General features: G+C 34.7%; 1 protein-coding gene across 6 annotated transcripts in view; it reads left to right on the top strand.

Moving 5' to 3' along the window:
• The window catches only part of GRIK2 (glutamate ionotropic receptor kainate type subunit 2), a 640,311-nt gene that overhangs the window by 93,585 nt on the left and 520,979 nt on the right, over window positions 1–25,747 (top strand). The window lies entirely within an intron of this gene.

Here is a 25,747-nt window from a genome sequence, read left to right as displayed (position 1 = left end):
TATTCCCTTCTCAGTGATGGAGAATTTTTTCTTTGTATTTTAAAATTGATATGACTTTGGCATAGTTGAAAAATTAGCCAGGTAAGTCATTTATCATCATGGCTATTTACCATATGTGTGTACAGAGGTCTGCATGCAGATTAGAAGACAAAAAGTTTGGGTTCTACAAAACAATGATTTTATTTTAAAAATTAGTTGAAAAAAATAATGCTTGTATTTTTGAGTTTTCTAAAAGCTTTTACTGATAAAATTATTATTATTTCTAATTTCAACATATGGTATCTTTGGCTAACTTTGACTCTTTTCTTGCCTGTTAGAACAATAACTAAGTTATTAATATTAATATGTAAGTTCCCTATTTAATGAAATAGGTTATGAAATTGATTTGTACACACCAAATGTCAAATATCAGCACTTAAATGTCTTTTTAATCTTTACCTTTAGACACTGAAAAATGTTTCACTTTGTGAATGAAACTCAAACATTTTTCATTTTGAATGTTTTTTGATCTTTGGGTTATTCTTTGTGGGCAGTACCTTTAATTGCATATCCTAAAGTTTTTATTTCAAAATATTGCAATTTTGAGAGGCAAAGTCATACTGCATTCAATAAGGAGAAAGGTGGGACTTGCCAAATCTCTTATAAAGCCACACAGGTATCATCAGAGAATCCTTCCAGACCATGCCCCAGGCAGGTCCAATCCCCTCCACATGGTTTCTGCAGATTTGTAAAGGTGTGTGGTGGGTGCGGAAAAGGTTGTATGCTCAAGGTCATCCCATAGAAGGATTTCTGCTCATTCTAGGAAGGTTCTGTTCTACAAAGCACCAACCCACAGGGGAAACAAGGCTCTTCATCAGTGTCCACAAAACAGCCATTTAAACCAGTTATTCCCAATAGCATTAAACTTAGCTGATTTGAGGACAGCAAGACAAGGAGTGTCTATATCACATCAATACAAATGACTTTACGTTGGAACCTTGCTATTAGTGTATCTCTCAGGAATTTTATTTGGTCCGGACTTCATAGCATTCCACTGGGCTCCCCTTTCCTCTTGCCTCTTGTCATCCTATCTAATGTCCTCTTTCTCTTTTGCCAGGAGGAAAACAAATCTCATTTTCATACTATAAAGGAAATCTCATTTTCCTACACTTTACAAAGCCCCACTATTGCTTTGTTTGCTTTGGCTTTCACCTCTGCAAAAGTATTGTTTTCTATAGCTTGATAAGGCATTTTTCCAGACAAAGAAAGTTTCGTCTCTATTGGAAATTCTTGTGCCAACTGTTAAGGTAGCCCCTTATTTATTTATTTTTTACTTTGTTACTAAGAGATGGTTTAAAAAAACTGGGATTTGTGCTAAGTGCTCTGTCCAGTGGTCCCTACTTTTGCTTCGCACTCAGTCATGTTGTTATTCTTTAAAATATTAACCTTTTAAAAAATAGAAGTGTTCTGTAATTACAGATAATGATGATAACATATGGAATCAATTTCTTTGAGTTACAAGTGGCCAAGATTAACCTAAAAAGTGTTTCTGAAACATTTTACCACATAGAAGTACTTGGTTTGGGGGTTTAATAGGTGAATGAGTACAGATATATGTCTTTGATTATTATGTACACCAGTGAAGCCAAAGTACTAATATTTTTATTCCCCTCAGTAAGTTAAACTTTCTTTCTTAGATTCCCTCATGTAACAAACATTATTGAGCACTCTTTGTACTATTATTATCAGGCCTGTGCATGGCACTGGAAAAATAAAATGAGTCCTGTTGTCTCTTCTCAATGGATTTCCCAACTTTATCAACAGGAGAGACAGGGATGGCCAGTGATACTTCTCTGATTGAAATATGCTGCCCTGAATAAAATGGGGGTTCAAAAGATGGAGCTCTTAACTGTCTGGGCACTCCAGGTTCCCCAAATCAGGTGATGTCAGCTGGATATTAAAGGATGTGTTATTGTAAATGGGACAAATGGAAAGACATTTTCATGCAGCGAAATCACTGTGAGCAAAGGTCTGAGGGTAGGACACAGCCCCGCAGCATCAGGGCCTATCAGGTCATTCAGTTTGCTTAAAGAGGAAAGTATGTATGAGGCCAGAGCAGAGGATCAGGTTACAGAGACAGGAGGGAATGAGATCAGGAAAGGCTTTATGATTTAAACTAAGGACCGTGAATGACAGGACAAAACTTATGGAGAATCTTGGAAGGGTTTTGAGCAAAGGAATGGCATCACATTTGTATTTTAGGAAGATCACTCTGGAAGCAATGGACTTGTTGAGATATGTGTGTGGTGTGGGAGTGGCATTAGTGGGAGGTTAGGTAGGTAGAGATCATTAGAGTAATCTAGATGAAAAATAAGAAGGCTGCACTAAAGTAGTTGGAGTGGGAATGGAGAAGAAGTAGTGAATGGGGTGGTTGATTCAATATGACTTAGGGACCAAGTGGAAAGCGATAAATGATGGGAAAGCAGGACTTTAAAATTACTCCTTCATTACCTACGACTTGTATAAAGCTGTTTTTAATGTTCATGAGAGGATGTTTTTGTTGTTTTGACAAATTGTACAATCTAAACCAAGAATTTTGTATTTGGTAGTTTTAATAAGCAATTATTCGCATCCAATGTGTAATTTTATATATATTAGCCGTGTGATATAAAGAGGAAAACTAGGTTTACAAATGTGTCACAGTAGTTCTTATATTATTCTTTCTTTATTACGTATTTTTCAAAAGCAGTCGTCATGATTTTTAAATTTCAATTTATTTTTTTCATAGATCTTAAAATGTTGCAGAGTTCACAGTAGGCATTCAATTTTTTTTTTAACATCTTTATTGGAGTATAATTGCTTTACATTGCTGTGTTACTTGCTGCTGTATAACAAAGTGAATCAGCTATACATATACATATATCCCCATATCCCATCCCTCTTGCATCTCCCTCCCACCCTCCCTATCCCACCCCTCTAGGTGGTCACAAAGCACCGAGCTGATCTCCCTGTGCTATGCGGCTGCTTCCCACTAGCTATCTGTTTTACATTTGGTAGTGTATATATGTCCATGCCACTCTCTCACTTCATCCCAGCTTACCCTTCCCCCTCCCTGTGTCCTCAAGTCTATTCTCTACGTCTGTGTCTTTATTCCTGTCCTGTCCCTAGGTTCTTCATAACCACTGTTTTTTTTTTGTTTTTTTTTTAGATTCCATATATATGTGTTAGCATTCGGTATTTGTTTTTCTCTTTCTGACTTACTTTACTCTGTATGACAGACTCTAGGTCCATCCACCTCACTACAAATAACACAATTTCGTTTCTCTTTATGGCTGAGTAATATTCCATTGTATATATGTGCCACATCTTCTTTATCCATTCATCTGTCGATGGACACTTAGGTTGCTTCCATGTCCTGGCTATTGTAAATAGAGCTGCAGTGAACGTTCTGGTACATGACTCTTTTTGAATTATGGCATTCAATTTTTTATGGAATTCTACTTTCTGAGAATTGTCCTCAGGGCTGTTATTGTGACAAAGGCTATGCTGGGCAAGAGACAATGTCATAACGTACAGTGATTTTACTATTAAAGAACATTTATTAAATAAGCAATTTTCTCTTCTTTCAGATCTCCTGCAATACAATTAGTAGTGGGTGTAGAAATGCCACTTCTGACCCTCTTGAGTCCATACCAGCCTAGATGCTTTCCTAAACATCATTCTTACTTATCCAGATATGTCTTTTAAGCAGAATGTCACCTTTAAATAATCACCTTTAAAAACCCTACATAATTGATATAATTTCTATGGCTGTTTCTTTTACTGCTTCCCTGTATCATTTTTTGTTGGTTTACTTTCCCTCTCTCTTCAACCAAAGAGTTATTTAAAAAAAGAAATTGATATGGACATTTTGCCAACACATTACTTAGGTTATAATAAGAAATATTGGGCAGCTATTTAGAGTGTTTTGAGGATTTTCTCAAGTAAAGGAAATGTGTCAGCATTGGCTTATAATGTGAGTTTAATTTGTTTATTTTTTATAACTTTGCAGTCAACCTTATTTCATTTACACCAGATATTCTGTGAGCCTACTGATTGCAAAAGACAACAAGGAATAAAATGAGAATTTTAGCAGAGTAGATGTTAGTCCCAGTTGCTTGGCTCTTTTGATAGCACATATGAATTATTCACCATCTATATTTATAGCATATGTTATACTCCTTAATGCATCTATAACCATCCACTTCCAGAGGGAAAACTATCCTGCTGCTTGTGGTTTGTTTGTTTAGTTTTTCAATGAAAGCTGAAGAGAGCATTGAATATTTCCCTGAAGACCTACTACAGCCTGAATATTACTACTTTAGCATATTATCCTACATTGTATTTTCTGAAAAGATTTCCTTGGGAATCTTATCAGATTTTAAAAGTAATTTTAAATACTTTCTATTTTGAGAATTTGCTAATTAATTCTTACACTGTATTACTATGAGATTAATAATTATATATATTTGTGTGTATACATATACACATATATGTATGTGTATATATATATACACACATTTAAATGTATGGGGCATGAGAAGTTTGTATTTATGGCTTTGATATCAGGCTATGATATCTGGTTAGATAATGTTAAGATGATATTCAAGCAACTGTCTCAAAGGGGCAGTGAAATCCCCTTATTGGGATTTTCCTCAGGCAACAGAGAAGTTTGAAGTAAACTGTATTTCTTTAACCTAGAAAATGTACTTCTGGTTTTTATCAGCTATTTCTGTTAGATTTTAATGCTTAAATAGATTATACAGTTTTAGACAAGTATGAAATTATAGGTGCAGAATTTATGAGTTCGAGATGCTTCTTCTATTATTGACAAATAACTTAATCACTGGAAACATTTATCACTTTTACTGGCGTAGCTGACAGACAGCAGACTGTCGCTGTCTTGCAGGAATCAGGCTGCAGAAGCAGGTCATAATTCAATTGAAACACATTTCTCCTATCAGGAAAACTAAATAGCATCAAATACCCTTGACTTTACATAGTGTGATGACAACAACCTTGACTAAACACAGATCATTTGCTTCAGCAAAAAGAATAGGTCTAAATATCCATGTACTAAATCTTATATCTTACTGTAAATTATGTATACTAGTTGTAGTTTTAGAATCATATATTTTGAAGGTACCTTAGCAATGACATAATTTGGTTTCTTCATTTTATAGATGAGAACGTTCAAGGTTAAATGATTTCCCTAAGATCAAGCGGTTGGTTATAATGAGTAAGGATATAATGCAGGACTCATAACTCCAGCCCAGTTCAGTATTCTTTTTGCATTGCATTAAACTTAATTTTTAGACATAGTAAACTAATTTGAATGATCAGTAATTTTTCTTTAATCTTTCAAATATACATACTTTCCTTTTGTAGAAACTTTGTGTAACTTTTAAAAACTAAATCATTTAGTGCAAAATACACTTGTGACATTTTGGGGGAATTTGCTCTGTGATATTTACATGAAATATGGTGATAACCTTGTATATTAGTCATTTTGTTTCAGTCATTAATTCTGAAAAGTAATTCTTAAGTCAGAGAGGCTTTATAGGGATAAGACCAATTATATTGAAATATACTTAGATGATAAAACATGAATATAAAATGAAAGTCTTTAATATGAATATTTGCTTTAGAAAAATAACACAATTATACTACATTTCTGCATAATAGGCAAAGAAAAGCTATAGTTCTTTTAAACTATAATATGTGATCCAAAGGAGCTTTATATTTTCAGTTTATGCTGCCATGTTTCTGGTTGGTAAAAATTGTAATTAGCAGACACTGTTATGCTATTTTGTATTTAGTGAAATAGCTTTACTTTTCTTTGAGAGCAGGACTGGTGATATGTATGTAAAGCATTATGATGTGAAATCCATAGATTTCTAGTTATGACTTTTAGTTATGCTGTTTTATGATTATATGATATTCAATCTATCAACCTCTTAGTAATAAAATTGATGAGTGTTGATGAGCCTTACTCTTGTATCAAGGTTTCCCATGGGAGAGATGTTGCCTGGGGAAAACTGTGCCCTAGTGTTTTTAGTCTCCTTTTCCCTAAAGTTTTTAACAGGCAAAATTTATGATAAATAAATACACAGATACATACATAAAACATCCTTGAGGTAAAAGGAGGAGTGATGTCACCAAGGAGCTTTTCAGTCTGAGTGGGTGTGGAGGAAAGATGTCTGTGGCTCAGCAGTGACTGAATGTTTATGAGGCTGGCTTCCTTATGGGGCATCCATGGAATTACCACTGGATCAGCATGATGGAAGTGGAATTTTGAGAAGTGGTAGGTAAGCAAGCAGATTGTGGAAAGCCTACTGAATTAAAGGGTTTTCACTTCAAGCTACAGATGAAAGGAAGTTACTAAGGCATTTAAGCCAGGAACTTCAATGAGGTAGAGTGCCCAGAAGACACTTTGTGTTTACTCTACTTTAATCATTGAAGCTGCCTTGACCAACTTTTTGGTGGGTGAAGGAAAACCGGATTAGGAAAGAACCTTGATGATCTATTAGATCATTGCTTGTACTTTTTTTTTTTTTTTTTTTTTTTTAATGAAAGTGTTTTTATAGCTACTCTACTTTATTTATTTATTTTTGGCTGTGTTGGGTCTTCGGTTCGTGCGAGGGCTTTCTCTAGTTGCGGCAAGCGGGGGCCACTCTTCATCGCGGTGCAGGGACCGCTCTTCATCGCGGTGCGCGGGCCTTTCACTATCGCGGCCCCTCCCGTTGCGGGGCACAGGCTCCAGACGCGCAGGCTCAGTAGTTGTGGCTCACGGGCCCAGCTGCTCCGTGGCATGTGGGATCTTCCCAGACCAGGGCTCGAACCCGTGTCCCCTGCATTAGCAGGCAGATTCTCAACCACTGCGCCACCAGGGAAGCCCCCATTGCTTGTACTTTTGTTTATTGAATCTAAAAGTGGGCTTCAAAAATCCATTCCGTCAATTCTATTTTCATGTTTTGACAGTAGTAAAGCAGAGTGGAGCTCTGTCTACTAGTTATGAAACACTCAAGAAGAATAGGACCCACTGTTTATGCGTAGGTAATCTATTTGTAATCCTTGCATGAATGAGTCTTCATAGTAATTGTGAGATGTTTTAATTTACTGATGCCTCTCTCAATGACCATGTATATGAAGTAGCACCAAGTCCTTAGAAGGATCTAGTTCTGTGGAACAAGATTAGGTCTCTAAATACTCTGTCCAGATATTTGGTTGTAACTCATTAGACTTTGAAGTCAGGCACCCAGGACCATATTGTCGAGGAGGTAAAGTTTGTCTTTAACTCATGCCCTTTCCTTTTTACAGGCAGTTTCATAGATGAAGGAGAATTTGGGGGGAAGAAGGATTGGTACTGTCTCTCAGTTCATACCACACAGATAACTACTTATTCTGACTTTGTATAAAGTCAGTCATACTTTCTGACAAAGTAATTTTTTTTGGCCAGATGTTTAGTAAATTTAATATAATTGAAACATTAGTCATGTTTTAGTACTTTACTAAAATATTAATGCAATCATGTTTAATGTTTAGTTTAATATAGTAAAGTAGTCATGCTTAATTTTTTTTTTTTTTTTTTGCCAGAATTGGGTTAAAATACCCCAGGAATAACTAAGGTGTTTCATGGAAATAAATTGGTTTGAATGGTCAAAGACACTGACTATTCTAGGACTGACTCTGCTTCTGACTGCTTTACAATGTGCATAAGTCTCCCTTCCTCCTGTGCCTCAGTTTTTCATTTATAAACTGGAGGTAATAATGTCAGTCCTACCTCTACCATAGCATTATTATAAAGATAAAATGAGATGATGCGTGTTAATGGGAATTGTCATTATTTGTCACTTGTATGAGACCACTGTTGTTTTATAATCTTTGAAAGCCATCTTATGTGAAAATAACAAACATGTAAAGCATAAACTGCTGAAAAAATACAACGTGACTTACACATAATAACAGTCACACTGTGACTTATAGGTAGGAACAATATCATGTAACTTATACATAGTAGCCCCTCTGTTGTTTTGTATCATTCATTTGTTCACTCAACAAATATTTATTAATACTATATGCTAATTATATTATATGGTGCTCTATGGTGCTCTAGGGAATACAGCACTAAATTTTAAAAAAGACAAAAATCTTTGCTTTTGTGGAGCTCGTCTTCTGGTAGGAAATTAGGGAGAATTTTTTTTTTCAGAATTATATAGGAAAAGACACATTAACACTGAATAAATGTTATTATTTTATTTCATTAGTCAGTAATCAAAACACTATTCATTAAGAGGAAAGTCTGATTTGTATCTTTTAATTACCAAGGAATGTACAACCACTCTCTAAACTCCCTAAAATTAAAAAATAGCAGCTCTAATCCTTTTGATTTTTGACTAAAATAGATGTCAACTATAAAGGTAGACATTTTCATCTTTTCTCTTCTTTCTATTTAGACTGTATTTGAAAGCTGAATATAAGGAAGCTCTAAATAGATGAGTCTTAAAATATTTTAGGCATCATTAGTGCTTCTAGTAATATTTTTATAATATCTTGTATTCTTCTTATAAATAAGCATCCAGCCCTGTATTTAGCCGAATTATTCTGACTTAACTGTTATTGACAAATATAAAGCATGCTTATGAAAAGCTTAAAAGTCTTCTCCAATAGTAGAAGTATAACTTCTACAGTCTATGGCCCACAGAATTAATGTAATCTCTTGACAGGCCATGTGGGTAGAGCATGTGAAAGAGGTCATGGATTGTGATGTTTAGAAAGCTTTGGATTTCATTCTATGGGAAAATATCTTTATCAATAGAAGAAAACAGTGCCTATTATTATAATATGCACAACTTGTTAAAGGTTTTTACACAAGTGGTAGAGGTGAATTTGGTATGAGGTTAATCTGAGATATTGCTGAGAGAATTATTATTTTAACTTTAAGTGGTTGTTCCAGTTAATACATTTATTGATGGATGGATGTCTTATTAGTTATGGGGGAACCTGAATTCTAATTTTGTTTTCACCATATGTGACTTAGAAGCCCCCTTTTCCTCTCTGGGCTTGTATTTCCTCATCCAAAATAAAATGATCAGACCAAATGATGTCTAAATTCTTTGAATTAGGTTCTTACATTCACACTTAAACAAACTTTTTTTTGGTAACCCTTCTGCTTAATTTTCAAAATGATTTTCTCAATATTGCATTCCTGATAATAGGTGGGTTTACCTTTTCTCTTCCACAGGGGATGGATTTATATGTATAAAAAATATGTAAATATAATTATTGAATTTTCCTTTATAATGCTGAGAGTTAGGAGAAAAACTAACTGGCAGGCTATAGGAAAGAGAAGCTAACTAGTATTTCAAGAGGTGATTACTTTTTTAGAAAACTAAAATCAATTCTGCTTAACACAAATTTGTCTAAAATGATGATAATGTTGAATATCTATATTCTAATTAGAATTCTAAGACTGTTACTGTTTTGAACAGTATGACCACTAGATATACTTTCAAACATAAACCTACTTATAGAGTATTCCCACTTAGCTGTGGTTCCGAGTATTTGCAAAATGTCATAAATACTCAGAGAAGAGTGTGCCCTATTTACATAAGGAGGTGACACACGATTAACTTTTATTTCAGGAGTAAAAATCCCTTTGACACTTAGCCCAGACACACACTATTTTCCATTAAGTGACTGTCTAGAGAACCATGAAAAGTGGACATGGGACACTTTATGTTCCATGGGAGTTCTCCAAGAAGAGCCAAGGAAGTACCTGGAGGTCAGTTTATTATTCTGCTGTGGAAACATATTCATTTGAAACACAGGTAAAGTTCAATTGGCATTTTTATTTCCCCAATACTGATTTATTTATTTTTTCCTTGAGATATATATTTTTAATATGGTGGTGTTTTGATGCACTTCTGTAGAAGCTGAATTTGTGAAATCACCATCTTGCCTATTATGGTAACATAGTGTTTGATTGTCTTGGTAAACTTACTAAGTTATTCTCTTTTCTAATTAAATTGTTGAGGTCAAAGAAATCTTCTCAGGGGCTATTCAAATGACTGGCTATGTTTCTCCAGGCATGTGGCACTCTTCCATTGAATTCTCATTTTCTTAGTATGCGGTATGATTTTAGAAGACTCCAGATAAACCCAACTACCCATCAGTACTTCTCTGACGGTGTTATGGACTATGAAATCCCATCATTAGGAATTTTGTTCTCTAAATGAAGGTGCTACTGGAAATATATTTTGTCAGTTTGGAAAATATAGTACTTTTTCCTCTGAAAGAGAAAGATCCAGATTCAGTGTTATAATATAGTTATTAGGGAAAGAAAAAATGTTAAAATGGTGGTGATATTCTTAAATGACTATAGCTGTTATCTGAATATAAATATGATTGAATCTGATTAATAGTATTCTCAGCAACATGCTAGTGCCATGAAGAGGTATGGAGCTACAGTAGCAGCATGGTCTTTATTTACAAGGAAATTTTGCTCTGCATGGAAGGATAAAACATGGATGTTTACACAGATAACTAACAAAGTAAGCATTAAATAATAATGTGTTTAGAACTCACCACATGCTATGAGCTGTGCTAAACATCTTTCATGGGTCCTCTCATTAAGTAACCAAGAGTCCTGTGAAGTGGAACTACTGACAACTCCAGTTTGCAGATGAGAAAACAGAGACATAGAAAGTTTAAGGAACATCTCCAAAGTCATGGAGCCCACACATATCGGTGAGAGTAAAACTCCAGGAGGTCTGACTACAATCTGTGCTCTTAACCTCCCCATGAACCTGAACCCATGAAGGAGTATGGTGCAGACAAGAATTGTTATAGAAGTTCAGAGGAGGCAGCGATGGTTAAGGAAGGCATCGCAGAGGAAAGAGACTTCAGCTGTGCTCAGAAATGTGTCTTATATTAGTCAGCCTGGGCTGCCATAACAAAATACCATTTATTGAGTGACTTAAACAACAGGCATTTATTTCTCACAGTTCTGGAGTCTGGGAAGGCCAAGATCAAGGTGCTGGCAGGTTTGGTCCCTGGTGAAAGCCCTCTTCCTAGCTTGTAGACAGCTACCTTTTCACAGGGAAGGGGAGAGACAGACAGCGCAGGGCTCTTCCTCTTCTTATGAGGGCAACAATCTCATCATGGGGGTCTACCCTTATAAGCTCATCTAAATCCTAGTTACCTTCCAAGGCCCCATCTAATATATCCAAAGAGCATCATATTGGGGATTAGGGCTTCAACATATGAATTTTAGCATTCAGTTCGTCTTGAATAGAGGCATTACTGTAAGATAAAGGTTGATAAAGGAGAATCATGGTCACATTGATTTTAACAGTTTATTTATAAGGCCACTAGGTGTCCTTCTCTTTACGGATATTTGGCCTGCCTCCAGTGTAACTTTTCCACCAAGGAGAATAGTAAAACTACAGCACAGCAGCCTTAGGAAAGTGATGGCAATGACAAAAACAACAAAAATAAGAACATCCTTATCTTAATATAGGCACTGTGCTAAGTGCTTCTCATAAAACGTTTTTTGAACCTTCATTTCCATTTCTAGTGATAGGATGAACTGGCTGATGGAAAAAAATATCAGCCACGTATTCATACACCCCAAACACACATCTTAAAAAGCAAAAGCAGAAACTTGATCTTGTGAAAAAATAAGAGAAATCTTCAGAGATCAGAAGGAGTGAGAAAGTTGGCATCCAGAGAGGTCTGCCACTTCTTGGTGACCCTCTAACTTCAATTAGCCACATATGTGAAGGTCAGGGGGACAGAACTTGGGCTCTAGCAAGGTGGAGTTGGATGGGAAATGTCCCCCCAAACCTGTGACCCCTAAGTGGCTACTTTCTCACTAAGTTTAGGGAAAAAAGGCAAAAAAAAAAAAAAAAAAAAAACCCTGTCTGTCCAAATAGAGAAGTATGTCTGTTTGTCATTCTAAACCTTGTTTCTAGATGAGGGAAGAAAGAAAAGTTTCACACTCATTTGGGGCTGGGATTTACACTGCTGTCTGGGTGGCCTGAAAATCATCAATTCAAAAATATAGCTAAGCAGAGCACAGACAGCAGAAGCAAGAAGAACTACAGTCCTTCAGCCTGTGGAACAAAAACCACATTCACAGAAAGATAGACAAGATGAAAAGGCAGAGGGCTATGTACCAGATGAAGGAACAAGATAAAACCCCAGAAAAACAACTAAATGAAGTGGAGATAGGCAACCTTCCAGAAAAAGAATTCAGATTAATGATAGTGAAGATGATCCAGGACCTCGGAAAAAGAATGGAGGCAAAGATCGAGAAGATGCAAGAAATGTTTAACAAAGACCTAGAAGAATTAAAGAACAAACAAACGGAGATGAACAATACAATAATTGAAATGAAAACTACACTAGAAGGAATCAGTAGCAGAATAACTGAGGCAGAAGAATGGATAAGTGGCCTGGAAGACAGAATGGTGGAATTCACTGCTGCGGAACAGAATAAAGAAAAAAGAATGAAAAGAAATGAAGACAGCCTAAGAGACCTCTGGGACAACATTAAACACACCAACATTCACATTATAGGGGCTCCAGAAGGAGAAGACAGCAAGAAAGGACCCGAGAAAATATTTGAAGAGATTATAGTTGAAAACTTCCCTAACATGGGAAAGGAAATAGCCACCCAAGTCCAGGAAGCACAGAGAGTCCCATACAGAATAAATCCAAGGAGAAACACGCCGAGACACATAGTAATCAAAGTGGCAAAAATTAAAGATAAAGAAAAATTATTAAAAGCAGCAAGGGAAAAACGACAAATAACATACAAGGGAACTCCCATAAGGTTAACAGCTGATTTCTCAGCAGAAACTCTGCAAGCCAGAAGGGAGTGGCATGATATACTTAAAGTGATGAAAGGGAAGAACGTACAACCAAGATTACTCTAGCCGGCAAGGATCTCATTTAGATTTGATGGAGAAATCAAAAGCTTTAGAGTAGAGACAAGCAAAAGCTAAGAGAATTCAGCACCACCCAACCAGCTCTACAACAAATGCTAAAGGAACTTCTCTAAGTGGGAAACACAAGAGAAGAAAAGGACCTACAAAAACAAACCCAAAACAATTAAGAAAATGGTCATAGGAACATACATATCGATAATTACCTTAAACTTGAATGGATTAAATGCTCCAACCAAAAGATACAGGCTTGCTGAATGGATACAAAAACAAGACCTATATATATGCTGTCTACAAGAGACCCACTTCAGACCTAGGGACACATACAGACTGAAAGTGAGGGGATGGAAAAAGATATTCCATGCAAATGGAAATCAAAAGAAAGCTGGAGTAGCTATACTTATATCAGATAAAATAGACTTTAAAATAAAGAATGTTACAAGAGACAAGGAAGGACACTACATAATGATCAAGGGATCAATCCAAGAAGAAGATGTAACAATTCTAAATATATATGCACGCAACATAGGAGCACCTCAATACATAAGGCAAGTGCTAACAGCTATAAAAGAGGAAATCGACAGTAACACAATCATAGTGGGGGACTTTAACACCTCACTTACACCAATGGACAGATCATCCAAAATGAAAATAAATAAGGAAACAGAAGCTTTAAATGACACAATAGAACAGATAGATTTAATTGATATTTATAGGACATTCCATCCAAAAACAGCAGAGTACACTTTCTTCTCAAGTGTGCATGGAACATTCTCCAGGATAGATCACATCTTGGGTCACAAATCAAGCCTCAGTAAGTTTAAGAAAATTGAAATCATATCAAGCATCTTTTCTGACCACAACGCTATGAGATTAGAAATGAATTACAGGTAAAAAAACATAAAAAACACAAACACATGGAGGCTAAACAATACGTTACTAAATAACCAAGAGATCACTGAAGAAATCAAAGAGGAAATCAAAAAATACCTAGAGACAAATGACAGTGAAAACATGATGATCCAAAATCTATGGGATGCAGCAAAAGCAGTTCTAAGAGGGAAGTTTATAGCTATACAAGCCTACCTTAAGAAACAAGAAAAATCTCAAATAAACAATCTAACCTTACACCTAAAAGAACTAGAGAAAGAAGAACAAACAAAACCCAAAGTTAGCAGAAGGAAAGAAATCATAAAGATCAGAGCAGAAATAAATGAAATAGAAACAAAGAAAACAATAGCAAAGATTAATAAAACTAAAAGCTGGTTCTTTGAGAAGATAAAGAAAATTGATAAACCATTAGCCAGACTCATCAAGAAAAAGAGGGAGAGGACTCAAATCAATAAAATTAGAAATGAGGGCTTCCCTGGTGGCACAGTGGTTGAGAATCTGCCTGCTAATGCAGGGGACACGGGTTCGAGCCCTGGTCTGGGAAGATCCCACATGCCGTGGAGCAACTAGGCCCGTGAGCCACAACTACTGAGCCTGCGCGTCTGGAGCGTGTGCTCCCAAGAGAGGCCGCGATAGTGAGAGGCTCACGCACCGCGATGAAGAGTGGCCCCCACTTGCCACAACTAGAGAAAGCCCTCGCACAGAAACGAAGACCCAACACAGCCAAAAATAAATTAATTAATTAATTAATTAAAAAAACCAAAACAAAACACTTAAAAAAAAATAAAATTAGAAATGAAAAAGGAGAAGTTACAACAGACACCGCAGAAATACAAAGCATACTAAGCGACTACTACAAGCAACTCTATGCCAATAAACTGGACAACCTGGAAGAAATGGACAAATTCTTAGAAAGGTATAACCTTTCAAGACTGAACCAGGAAGAAACAGAAAATATGAACAGACCAATCACAAGTAATGAAATTGAAACTGTGATTAAAAATCTTCCAACAAACAAAAGTCCAGGACCAGATGGCTTCACAGGTGAAGTCTATCAAACATTTAGAGAAGAGCTAACACCCATCCTTCTCAAACTCTTCCAACAAATTACAGAGGAAAGAACACTCCCAAACTCATTCTATGAGACCACCATCACCCTGATACCAAAACCAGACAAAGATACTACAAAAAAAGAAAAATTAAAGACCAATATCACTTATGAATATAGATGCAAAAATCCTCAACAAAATACTAGCACACAGAATCCAACAACACATTAAAAGGATCATACACCATGATCACGTGGGATTTATCCCAGGGATGCAAGGATTCTTCAATATATGCAAATCAATCAGTGTGATACACCATATTAACAAATTGAAGAATAAAAACCATATGATCATCTCAATAGATGCAGAAAAAGCTTTTGACAAAATTCAACACCCATTTCTGATAAAACCTCTCCAGAAAGTGGGCATAGAGGGAACCTACCTCAACATAATAAAGGCCATATACAACAAAACCACAGCAAACGTCATTCTCAATGGTGAAAAACTGAAAGCATTTCCTCCAAGATCAGGAACAAGACAAGGATGTCCACTCTCACCACTGTTTTTCAACATGGTTTTGGAAGTCCTAGCCACGTCAATCAGAGAAGAAAAAGAAATGAAAGGAATACAAATTGTAAAAGAAGAAGTTAAACTGTCACTGTTTGCAGATGACATGATACTATACATAGAGAATCCTAAAAATGCCACCAGAAGACTACTAGAGCTAATCAATGAATTTGGTAAAGTTGCAGGATACAAAATTAATGCATGGAAATCTCTTTAATTCCTATACACTAACAACGAAAGATCAGAAAGAGAAATTATGGAAACATTCCCATTTACCATTGCAACAACAACAAAAAAATACCTAGGAATAAACCTACATAGGGAGACAAAAGATCTGTATGCAGAAAAGTATAAGACACTGATGAAAGAAATTAAAGATGATACCAACAGATGGAGAGATATACCATGTTCTTGGATTGGTACATATATACAATGGAATATTACTCAGCCATAAAAAGGAAAGAAATTGAGTCATCTGTCGAGACATGGATGGATCTAGAGACTGTCATACAGAGTGAAGTAAGTCAGAAAGAGAAAAACAAATATTGTATATTAACGCATGTGTGTGGAACCTAGAAAAATGGTACAGATGAGCCGGTTTGCAGGGCAGAAGTTGAGAGACACAGATGTAGAGAACAAACGTATGGACACCAAGGGGGGAAAACTGCGGAGGGGTTGGGATGGTCATGTGCTGAATTGGGAGATTGGAATTGACATGTATACACTGATGTGTATAAAATTGATGACCAGAAAGAACCTGCTGTATAAAAATATATATATATATATATATATATATGTAGCTAAGTTGTCCTGGGTTGGTCCCCAGGCACATGGCAGAAGCAGACACAAACCTGCTCTGGAGGAATGTAGCTTAATTTTTAAAATGATTACAAAATGTGTTAATTATGAAAAAATTCAAACTTACAAATATTGAAAGAGTAGTACAATGAATACTCATATATCCACCACTTAGATTCAACAGTTGTCAGCATTTTGCCAAATTTGGTTTATATCTGTTTTTTTTCCTCTCTGTTTCTAGTTTTCCATTTTCTGTCGCATTGTTGAAACATTTGAATGTAAGTTGCAGATATTATAATGCCTTACCCATTACAAACATTTTACATTTACATTATAAACATTTTAGCATACATCCCCCCAAAACACTTACTTAATACCACACTACTATCTTCATCACTTCTAGGATAATAATAATTCCTTAATATTATCTCATGCCTAGTGTATATTTGAATTTCCATGAATGATGCTAAATTGTCTTTATCATTGTTCTTTTCCTAGGGTTCTATCATAGTTCACACACATATTATACACATATATTGTATATATATAATATATGCATGTGTTAATTGAAAGTAAGTTCTAAATGCATATTAGGTAAAGTTTAAACTTCTTTTGGAAAAAAATTATTTCTATTATGTATTTCATATTACATTTCTTTAGGAGGTACAAGAAGTTAAGATACTGCTCTTAGTGAGGCTAAGGTTGATCTCTTGGTTAAGGTGGTGATTACCAGATCTCCTTGTAAATGTACTTATTTTTTTTTCTTTGCCATTAGCAAATTATCCTTAGGGTGATGCTTTGCTCCAGGTTGAATACCTTGATTCCAAATGACTTTTCACCTATTAGTGTCAGCATTCTAACATGATACTAGCTGAATCAATTACTTTCTTTTTTTTTTTTTTTAATTAATTTTGTAAGTGAAATAGGGAGCATTTTCTTTTTTCAAATTTTATTTATTTATTTATTTTATTTATGGCTGTGTTGGGTCTTCGTTTCTGTGCGAGGGCTTTCTCTAGTTGTGGCAAGCAGGGGCCACTCTTCATCGCGGTGCGCGGGCCTCTCACTACCGCGGCCTCTCTTGTTGCGGAGCACAGGCTCTAGACGCGCAGGCTCAGTAATTGCGGCTCACGGGCCCAGTTGCTCCACGGCATGTGGGATCTTCCCAGACCAGGGCTCGAACCTGTGTCCCCTGCATTGGCAGGCAGATTCTCATCCACTGCGCCACCAGGGAAGCCCTGAATCAATTACTTTGAGAGTTGATATTCTCTAGCTGATATTTAACATTTATTCACTGATGTTCTTCTGTAATGCTGACTTTTCCTTTATCAACTGGGAATGAACTACCATTCCTGCTAAAATGTAAATGATTTTTTTTTCTCTTCAATTGCCGATTCTTAGAGAAATGTATTGCCATAACCATCACCTCCAATAAGGACAAATAAATAAATCTCTCCTCCTCCCTTTTTTTTTTTCTCTCTGGAGCATCACTATGGACTTATTTTTAAAAATTTATTCCATGAGCTATAATAAATTACAGTTATTGTTCGTTTGAAGGCCACATTGTCCTAAGCTTTCTCTTCTGTCTTGTTGACATGCCCTCATTTGTTTTTGAGAGTTTCCTCTCTATATAGCACAAGATGTCCTAGGCTATACTTGCACTTTCCCTGCAGACCTGGAATTAGGCACTTCTCCAGGAAGCCCAGAGTAATGTCCTTTAAAGACAGACAATTCTTTTGGATAACTTTACCAGTAACATGGACTCACAATAAAAAAAAAATGACAAAATATATGATGAGATAAGTATAACTGGAGACAGCAGAGAAAATTAATTCTAGAATCAGACTTTCAAATAATATGAATATTATGATTATCATATTCAGAGAAACAAATATGTTTACTATATTAATAGAAATAAAAGAGGGGATTGATGGTTTAGCAAAGGAACAAGAAAAATAAGACTATCAAAAATAACCTGATAGGGGCTTCCCTGGTGGCGCAGTGGTTGAGAATCTGCCTGCCAATGCAGGGGACACGGGTTCGAGCCCTGGTCTGGGAAGATCCCACATGCCGCGGAGCGACTAGGCCCGTGAGCCACAATTCCTGAGCCTGCGTGTCTGGAGCCTGTGCTCCGCAACAAGAGAGGCCGCGATAGTGAGAGGCCCGCGCACCGTGATGAAGAGTGGCCCCCACTTGCCGGAATTAGAGAAAGCCCTCACACAGAAACAAAGACCCAACACAGCCATAAAAACAAAACAAAACAAAACAAAAAAAAACAATAACCTGACAGATTTGAAAAAGAATTAAATAGAACTTCTTGGAATAAAAACATATGTATTTGTATTTAGAAGTACAATAGATAGTTTCAATAGTAGATTAGACACAGGTAAGAGAATTAGTGAACTAAATTATCTGCAGAATTATCCAGAATACAGTACAGGTGTTAAAGAGGGAGAAAAGTTTCAGATATAGAAGATAGAGTAAAAAGGCATAATATACATTTCATCAGGCTGCTTGAAGATGAGATTAGAGAAAATAGAAGAAAGGCAATAGTCAAAGACATAATGGGTAAGAAGTTTGTGGAAATATTCAAGACATGAATCTTTACATTCAGGAAATCCAACAAAAGAGAAGTTCATACCTAGACACATTGTAGTGAAACTTCACAATACCAAGGACAAACAGAAAAATCTTAGGAGCAACCGGACAGAAAATACAGATTATCTACAAAGGAACAAAATTCAACTGACAGCTAACTTCTGAATAGAAACAACGGAAACCAGAAGTTAGTGAAATGATATCATCGGTTTCTAAGAGACAGTAACTCTCAACATAGAATCATATACCTTGTAATATTACTTTTCAAAACCATGGGCAAAACAAAAATATTCTCAGGCCACAAAAACTGAGAAATATCTACTGACCTATATTTAATCATCACCAAATGAAATTTTAATGAATATAATTTAGGAAAAAGGAAAAAGAACCTTGAAGTGAGGTCAGGGATGCAGAAAGGAATTATCAGAGAAAATGATCAACATATGTGTAAATGTAAACAATCATGGGTTGCCTAAAATAGTAATGAAATCTAATTTGTAAAGCTATAAACAAGGACTAAAATACTAGGCAAAAGTAGCATATAGATCTGAGGAATAGTGACTGAAATTAAAGCATCTATTATCTTTGTATTCTTTTGATTAAAATTACATTATGTTGATTATTATGCTGTAATTTCTAAGGTAATCATGAAAATAATAGAAATAAGTATACAGGGAAAAATGGACAGAGTGGATCTACAGGGACAGCAGACATCCCCCTAAGGAGCTTGAGGAGATTTCAGTCCTTGCCTGTGCAAGAACATATTCTTTAAAAGTATGTATATTAGAAGCTCTGAGGTTTAGAAACTTTATCTTATGCCTTATAAATATATATATATACCTTATAAATATATATATACACATACATAAAAAATAAAATTATCTGTAATTTCTTTATTTAGAGATTGTCAATATTCTGATTTACCCTCTTCAGGCCTTTTGCTATTTTATCTATTATATAACTTACAATATATAAACATATTAATCTATTTTTATATGCTATATGTTATATCATCTATTATGTAGATATCTACCACCTACACATCTACCTACCTACATACCTTTTATCTAAATTCCCATTGATTGTATAATTCAGCCTTTAAGATGCAGTTAATATTGGATTGGTTTCCGTGCCTTATGCAAAGTTCATTGACTTCCCCAAGGTGTTTGAATCTTAGACACATATGCATCTCTGATGATTTTCTTATGACAAATATCTTAATATGGAATTATTTAATAAAAGTTTAGGAATGTTTTTAAGGCTTCTGTTTCACATTACCAGTTTACTATAAATGTTGTAACAGTTCACATCTCAAACAGAGTATATGGGAATATACATTTCACTTACGAACACTGGGTGCTGTTATACAAAAACATATTTTTTTTCACATCATATTTTTCTTTTTTTAATTAATTAATTAATTAATTAATTTTTAATTTTGGCCGTGTTAGGTCTTCGTTTCTGTGCGAGGGCTTTCTGTAGTTGGCGGCAAGCGGGGGCTACTCTTTATCGCTGTGCGCGGGCCTCTCAGTATCGCGACCCCTCTTGTTGTGGAGCACAGGCTCCAGACGCGCAGGCTCTGTAGTTGTGGTTCATGGGCCTAGTTGCTCCGTGGCATGTGGGATCTTCCCAGACCAGAGCTTGAACCCGTGTCCCCTGCATTGGCAGGCAGATTCTCAACCACTGCGCCACCAGGGAAGCCCCATGTCATATTTTTCTAAGTAAATATTTTTACTGATTTATTTTCTCTCCTAAATTATATACTGACTTAGAGGGAAAACAGGCTGAGAAAGGAAAAAATGTTTGTTGGTATTTTGTATATCTGGACTTTTCTAAGGGGAAAAATAAAATAATTAAATGTCTGCATAGCCAAAAATATTCAACCTGAAAATAAAGCCTTTTTTTGGAGCAGTGTTGTGACAGTGCGTATGATTTACTTTGGAAGTGTGCCCATAACTCCCATTAGTAGTAATGAAAGTTAATGACATGTCTTATGGGATCAGACAATGGTCTTTAATATTTGTAGCTACTTGCTGGGGTAGAAGCTATTCTGTATTGTCAGTGGGTGTCAGTTTGTAATTACAAATTGCACAAACACTATACACGGTATGTATTTTTCCAACAAGGATTAACTTGGCATCTAGAAAAATGCTTCTTTTCAGTGCCTAAGAAAAACAAAAGCTGTGCCTTTTAAAGTAACACAGTTTGGAGAATAACTAAACACATTAAATATAATTTATCAGTTTTATATTTAATGAAGAAGTGTGTGTTTTCAGATTTTTTTTTTTTAAGTTTTAAGTGATCACTTACTAACATTATTCCCCAAATAATGAGTTAGAGTGCACTTTCAATTTAAAAAAAAGTCTGTACTTATCCTGAGCTTGAAGGTCACTTACATTTTGGGCCAATATATGTATATATAGTTCCCTCAGTTTAGCTAATAACATAAGGATTTAAAGAGAGTTTGCTCAAATAAACCTTTGAAATAACTTCAATCTTGGCTTAGGAAATAGCTTTGTTACTTGATGGCCCCTGGTTTTATGTTTGGTAAAAGGGATTAAGTAGGGTAAAATGTTTTTAAAGTAAAAAACACAATTTTCAAGAGGCTAGATGGATCTAATTCACTCTCTTCTGCCCTTCTCACTCACTGATTCAGCCACTCCTGGCTTCTCAAACATACCAAATTCCTTTTCACTTCAAGGCTTTCATATGTGCTGCTTTCTTCTTAGTGTGTTTTCTTTTATTCACTCTCCTTTTTATTCTCCAATAATTTACTTGTTTGAGTGAGCCAGTTTAAGAAAGCTACCCCTCCTGTTCTTTCTCCTCATACCCCTCTTTTTCTTCTTCCTTCATAGACATTACCACAACTTGGGATTCTGTATTCATCTTTCCATTTGCTTATTCAGTCTGTGCCTCCTGCATTAGACAATAAGCTCCACAGTGTCAGAAATCATGTCTAACTTTTTAACTGTTTTCAAAGCTTGCCATAGTGCCAGCCACCTAGCAAATGCTCAATAAATACTTTGTTGACTTAATGTAAAATGAATGATCAAACGAATGAATCAGAAATATGTCAATTTGGGGGGTTGATTCTATTCACTTTTTATTGAGCTTTGTTGAAATATGACGTTTTACACCTTTGGGTTTCACATTTTAAAATGGGGTAATAACATTTTTGTTCCACCAGATGGGAGTATGAAGTTGAAAAGAATGCTGAACCTATTATTGCTTATTCTTTTTTACGTACCTAATATCATAAAATTTCATACTTAGTAGTAAAGATTTATTCTTTATCTAAAAGTTCCATATGTTCACATTCATACCAGATTTAAAGTTAACTTCATATTCTCCATTTTAAAAACGTTATAAAATTTTACTTTAAAATTAGAAATAGAAATTTATGGCTAAAATGTTCTAAGTTACACTAATTGAATGTTCCAATTTAAATGTTAAATGTTAGTTATTTTTATAAGCTCATTTTTATTAATAAACACTGTTAAAACACTGTAAAGATAGGATGTGTTTACAAAAGACTTTGATATGTGATGATAAGGTTTGCTTTAGAAAAAGTTGGTAGTATTTGAAATAGCAATACTATTTTCTTTCACTTACCAAATGCAAACATCTTGCTCAATTTAAAGTAAAATATTCCATTTTCTTTAGTAAACTTTACGCTTTTTATTGATATGTTAGTACATTTTATAGCTGTCATAATATAAAGGCTCTATTTGTTTTAGAACATTCAATTAATTTTGTAGCAAATAAAGCTTAGGATTGTATTGGTTTATAAAAGTGGCAATGATATTTAAGTACATTTTAACATACTTTGATTTCGTGATTTCTTTAAGTTTCCTCCTTTATTTTTATGTTTTCCTCTTTTATTTCTTTCTGGAGAAAATTGGTGAATTTCACATAAATGTATTGTTTATTTGCAATATTTGATAATTCTTATATATGCCACTAAAATCTGTTGTTTTCAAATTGGACTATTTTCTTGATGCTTACACGTTTACAGCCATAGTATAAGGCATATACTCTATATTAAGATCCATTAGGGTGGGAACTGTGTTGCAAAGACTAAGACAGTGCTTGGCACTTACTTTGTGCTCAGCGAATATTTATTTCCTTCCTTAATTAATTGATGAAGGGACAAAGTGAACTAATATTTCCTTTAAGTAGCAGGGAAGGATCAGATTGAGTATTCTAGGTTTTCATGAACCCTGTGAAGTGAAATAATTTTAACTAGGAACTAATCTATAATATGTAATGGTAGATTCTGGATTAAAGACCTTAAAGAAATTCTATCCTCTATCAAACTGTCAATATTGATTATATGCATAGAAAGAGTTGTGGTTTTTTTCAAGAAAGCCAATTATCATTGCATACTGAATTTTAAAAAATCGAATAAGTCCAGGGATTCTAAATTCTCAACTAAGTGTAGGTCTGTCACTATAATGATAAATTGGAATTTATGATTCAAAGATATATGGGATTTACATAGGGATAATTTTTTTTCTTAATCTTTATTTGTATTGCTTAGATTTGGAGTGATCTGAGTTTTCTAGGCAACTTCATTGTTTTTATATAGAACTAAATTTGTTGGAACAGACAACTGACTAACTTTTAGGTTAAGGCAACTTTGCAAAAACTACTTTTGGTGAATGGTTTTCAACCTGATCATGATGAATTTTAAGATATTGATGGATTTTCCTCTGCATAATTCTGAATGAATTTAAATGGATAAACTAGATGTTAGAAGAAATACAAATTTTTTTTTCTTAATAATATTCTTATCCTACATGATTGATGGGAAGAAAGTAAATACAAAAACACATCTCTGAAACACTAAAATATATTTTTGAAAACCGTTGTCCCTCAAAGACTTTTATTCATATTTCTTGGCATTCATGTTATTGGTTATTTATGTTATTGATTCATTCTGCATATTTTAGTAATGTAGTACAGTTTTTAGTATCCAAAACCAGGGTTTGGATCCTGATTCAACTCTGTGACTGAGTCACTTTGAATATGTTTGTAAATTGAGTACAACAGTATCTACTTTCAGGGTTTTAATGTAGAATGAAACAAGGTATGTCATGTTTAGATCACTGCCTGGTGAGGTACTTGCTTGATAAATGCTAGTTATTGCTATCAATACTTTACAAGCTCTGACAACTTTTCTAGCTTGTTCTTTTATCAAAGAAATGGAGATTGTTGTATATCTTGAGATAAGTATGAAGTTGAGTTGCCTTTTCAATATTAATAACAGGAATGTTTTCTTAGCTTAAGGACCAATTCTCTTGACACTCATATAAGTACAGATTTAAAGGTAAACAAAACTTCCAGAAAAGATTCAGAATCATAAAAAGCATCTTGAATAAAAGAAGGGTCTGGGAAAAATCTCAAGCACTTCAATCTGTATTTCAGCGTTAATATGTGATTCTATGTAAATATATTTGGAAGTGGACTTTTAAAAAAAAATTCCATTAAATAGGGAGGACTACTTTTCTAGACATCTGTTTTTAAATAATTTTCAAAACTGACTAGGGAACCTGAGAATTGAAGGCAGTTTCATTTTTTTATAGACATGCCATTAATTAAAACTTCAGAGATCAGTTAATATTATACATATAAGGTTTGAAATCATTATAGTAAGCAATGATTTTTATCAAATTACTTATACCAGTTATCTTGCTTGTAATTTTAGATTGCATATTTACTGCACAGATACTTCAGTGGCAACATATGTCACATTTGTCTACTCAATGATCACACTTCGTTGTGTCTAGACATATTCTGATGGGCTTTACATTCAAATTGACAAGTGAGGCATTTACCAGTCAGTATGTCCTATAGATTCTATATCTGGCTTACTCAACTGTACTTTTTTAAAAGCAGCAACGTCTGTAGAAAGAACTAGATTAACCTCATTTGAAACCTGGCTCTAATGCTTACTAGCAGTGTGACCTTGGGAAAGTTCCTTAGCATCTCTGAATTTTAGTTTCCTCATCTATAATATTGTGATAATAATTAATACAACAATGATCTTGTTGCAAAAATTAATGAAATTGATATAGGAAAATAGTCACTCTCATACACTATTGGCGAGAATATTCATTATTAGAACATATCTGTAGGGCAATTTGACATTACCTATTAAACATTAAAAGGTACAGTCCCTTTGACCCAGTAATACCATTTCTTGGAATATATTCTACAGAAATGCATTGGTACAAATAGACTTAGGTACAAGGATGTTTATTAGAACGTTATTTATAATCTAACTTTGGAAATACTTAAATATCCATTATTAGGGAAAAGTTAAATGAATCATGATAGAGTCATGCGCCAAAGAAGGTACTGAGATGAAAAGAACTCTGGAATACAAAAAATAAAAAATATATCACAGGTTGTGAAAAGTATAATATTATTTTTGTAAAAATATGTGTATAAAAATAATATATAATTATATATCTATATTAATTAATGCAATATGTTATTCCTTCATACTATTATAATTACTTTGAAGATCACTAAAATGATGTTTATACAATTATTGATAGTGGTTCCTTTCACGAGGAGAGTGCTAGGATATCTGAGTGTTGGAGGCTGCTGAATACATTCATATGTAATGTGTGTATTGAAACACTAAAGATAAAACAGGTAATTACAAAAAGACTTTTTTTTAAATGATGTAATTCCTTCTTTTTACTATTTTAAATCCCCTTGCCATCATTCTAGTTCAGGATTTTCATTATTTCACTAGAGATTCTTACTCAAAGTGGGACAGACAGAATACTCTATAGAGTGTAAATAAATTCTGTGTAGGACTTGAAGTCTTTTTCAAACTATGTTTGCCATCTCCCTCCCTTTCAGCTG

Source organism: Balaenoptera ricei, chromosome 12 (genome assembly GCF_028023285.1).
Source record: "Balaenoptera ricei isolate mBalRic1 chromosome 12, mBalRic1.hap2, whole genome shotgun sequence".
Taxonomy (NCBI): Eukaryota; Metazoa; Chordata; class Mammalia; order Artiodactyla; family Balaenopteridae; genus Balaenoptera; species Balaenoptera ricei.
This window is presented reverse-complemented; position numbering and strand designations above follow the sequence as displayed.